Consider the following 3,489-nt stretch of genomic DNA (forward strand, 5'->3'; position numbering starts at 1 on the left):
CTGGTGGAGAATTAGAAATGATAGTGAGAGATTGAGACCGAGAGTTGAGGGGAAAGGTTTCGTTGGTGTTAATAATAGTGTTACTGATGTTAATTAAGTAAAAAGAAGATGATGAAGAAGTTGTGAATTAAAAAGGAAAAAAGTTGGGTTTTCTCTGTGGTTAAGATTGAGTTTGAAATTGAGGAAATATAGATCGAAGTATGGTTGTTGGTAGTGATGAGGAAATATACTTCTGTGGGAAATTTCAAGATGTTTCATATCTGGTCATTAATTCGAATCCAGGAGGTATTGTAATTATCAATGTGTGTATTAAAAGTTCTAATTTTATTTTAGCAGAGCAATGTTTTAGTGTGTGTCAGTTTGTAATTCTTGTTACTTGTTCTTCTGTACAGTAATCACTTTGATGATGCTAACAAAAATCAGATGGTTGTAGGGAAGAAAGAAACACCCCATCTCGTAAGCAATCTTATTTTATCTATTCAGTTAATGTTAGATGTTCCTGAATTGCTTCATCTTTTGCTTCACCATTTATGGAAAATTTGGCCTAGTCATGTATTCATATTTTTTGCAGGTACAACGTGGTAAACAACTAATTGGTAACTATCTTCTTCAATCGATTATTTCTAATATTGATCTACGAGAAGATCTTACTGATGCAGTGAAGGAATTTGTGAAATTTTGGTTTAAAATTGGGGACTCTGTGGGTTATTTAGATCAAGTCTGGATAGAGGAGACTATTAAGAGTAGAGACATGGTTCTTCTGCATGTGAGTGGTTATTTTAAGGAAGATCAAAAAGCAGGATATTGAGTTATGATCCGGGATGTTCATCTCAGGCCTATAAAAAGCAGGAAGATCAAAAAGCAGGATATGGAGTTAAGATTGAGTTTGAAAAGCAGGATATGGAGTTATGAAAATGGACTGATTAGATGTATGTTAGGTGTTATAGGGAAGGATTTGGAAGGATTTGTGTTTGCTTATTGTAATACTTGTGTTTGATCTTTGTAATTTGTCCTAAATTAACTTAATTAAAATTTGATTTGATTTTTAATCTAACAAGCCGGGTAACCCGTGAACCCGCAAGCTTTACCCGTTACGGGCACGGGTTGAAGAAATGACTACCCGTGAAGAATATCAACCCGCGGGTTTTGGCCCGTATTAACCCGAACCCGTGTAACCCGTAACAAGCCAGTCCCGGCCCGCCCGTTTGCCAGCTCTAGATAAGGGGTTATGGATTTACTACTAATAGGATTCATGTGTTTTATTGATAACCAACCGGCAAGAAAACAACACCATGCAGCATAACACATAATATTAATTTACTACAATTAAGGAATATGACCTCATGCTCGATCGAACAACATAACACAAAATGGAAGAGGCCGTTCACCACCGATGTATTTCACGCCGCTGCGTCACTTTGATCGTAATCAAACTGTTCATAGTAATAATCCAAAACACATAATCAAGAGTATGATTATTGGTTGTGATGATTTTCTAGAGCTTTTTCCTTTGCTTGTTCTTGATCCAGTGCCAGTATTTCCGGTGCCTAGAGGAGGAAATCTTGATTCTGGGCCTGTATTACCAGCGCCAGTTTTGCATGCAGTTTTAGTTAGGCTTGTGCACAAATTTGGATTACCGTAAACACTGTGGAAAAAAAATTCGTCAAAAATCTAAATACTCAATTAAAATAATAGGTAATTAAACGACTAAACCAAAAACAGAGTAAACTTACTACAACTTCAAGTCGATGTTGTTTGATAACGAAGAAGGTATTGTTCCAGAAAAATCTTTATCCTCCAAATTTCTACGAAAATTCATAATTAATTAATTATGGTTTATCATTTAGTACAAGAAAAATCAATTTTGTACAAAAAAAAAAAAAGGAAAATGATGCAAGAAGTCAAGAACCCTTCGAACTTGCAGTATTTTTAGTTTAGGGAAGGAGCCAAGAAACTCAGGAATTGCTTGCTTCAAACTGTTATTGCTTAAGTTTCTGCCACTCGTAAAATGAAAATAATTAAAAAAAAAAGAATTCATTTTACTGCAGCTAACATTTTCATGAAAACTCACATGGTTTCAAGAGCATCCATTGCACTACAATCTGGTAAAATGCCTGTTAGTTCATAGCCACTGAGATACCTGTAAAACAACCATCATATGAATGTAAGAAGCTCCAAAAACAAGAAGCAGCTAATAAACAAGTGTGTAGAAATAATCCTTACAGTGCAGTAACCCGAGGAGAATCAGTATCATAACTACATTCAATCCATTCCCAATTGTATAGCAGTGAAGGTAAACAAGGATCACCACTCCAATATTGAAGTTGAATGTAAGTCTTTTGCAATAAAACCAATGCTTTTACTAATAAACAGATAAACACGAAATTAGAAACTTGCTTATATCAGTTTCTAGCGTGATTAAGATTTGCAGAAAAAAAGATATCTGAATTACCGTCATTTGAATTGGTTCCTTGAACTAATGCATCACCGACAGTAAACCCTTCAGGGGCATTGAACAGTGGAGGAAGAGTTTAATCATCTGTCGGTTTAAAATCAATCGTATATGCAGAAGTAACATTAAGAATGCGGACCTCCAATAGTTGCCCGTATGGTGGAATAATACTATTGATCAGGTTTGTGTGTACATGTTTCACCATCAGCCACGTGTTTATGAAAAAACACGTGGAAGGCATGTGAATTAAGCCATCAAAACATGATGAGACACGCTTACAATCAAGAAACATATCCCATCAACATCAGATCTTTGTCCAGATAATCCGATGACAGAAAATTAAGGTGTACCGAAGTATGATGTTACTGTGGAGCACCAAATAGCTCCCAAAGATCTAATTTATCTTATTCCCAGAAAGAGCCAAGATCAACGGCGAGGAGAAATCTGACTGACACGGATGTGACAGGGGCAGAAGACACTTGTCTGACACGAGAAAACGTCTCAACTACCCGCATTAAACACTCTGAGCAGTGTACGTGTCAATCAACCCATGGAACGAACGAGGACAACCCTTCGTGATCAAGCATGGAACGCAGGGGGCATCGTAAAGGACGAAGACCTCTGCGTGATGGACACAAAGCACAAGAAGATAAGGTTGCAACGGCTCTCAGAAGTAGGCCCCACGATCCAACCCTATAAATACCCCTCTCCACCAAGAGAGAAAGGGGTCGACCAAGTTAGAGCAATTAGAGGAAAAGATAGGAGAGAGAGAAATAGGAAGAGTAAGTATATCCTTTATCTCCGCAGACCTATGTACACTCTAAAGTCATTCGACTATCTTTGTAACCGTTCAATACATAGTGAAAAACCAACCCCCGTGGATGTAGGCCTAAGTGCCGAACCACGTAAATCTCCATCTTATTTATATTTCAGCACTTTTATATTCATCATATATCCCTTATGTTTCGTATTTATGTTCGTGTTTGTATTCTTACTCCTTATATTACTCGACTAGGCGGTGATGAGCCCGAAGGCTT

At 37.2% G+C, this 3,489-nt stretch overlaps 1 long non-coding RNA gene across 1 annotated transcript; it reads left to right on the forward strand.

Annotated features, from left to right (window-relative positions):
- On the forward strand, nt 1-783 carry LOC113338106. The gene is made up of 3 exons (XR_003354601.1): nt 1-285; nt 393-456; nt 572-783. It is a non-coding gene; the product is annotated as an uncharacterized LOC113338106 (long non-coding RNA).
- Nucleotides 784-3,489: the final 2,706 nt, after the last annotated feature.

The sequence above is a fragment of the Papaver somniferum genome, chromosome 1, assembly GCF_003573695.1.
Source record: "Papaver somniferum cultivar HN1 chromosome 1, ASM357369v1, whole genome shotgun sequence".
In the NCBI taxonomy this organism is placed as follows: Eukaryota; Viridiplantae; Streptophyta; class Magnoliopsida; order Ranunculales; family Papaveraceae; genus Papaver; species Papaver somniferum.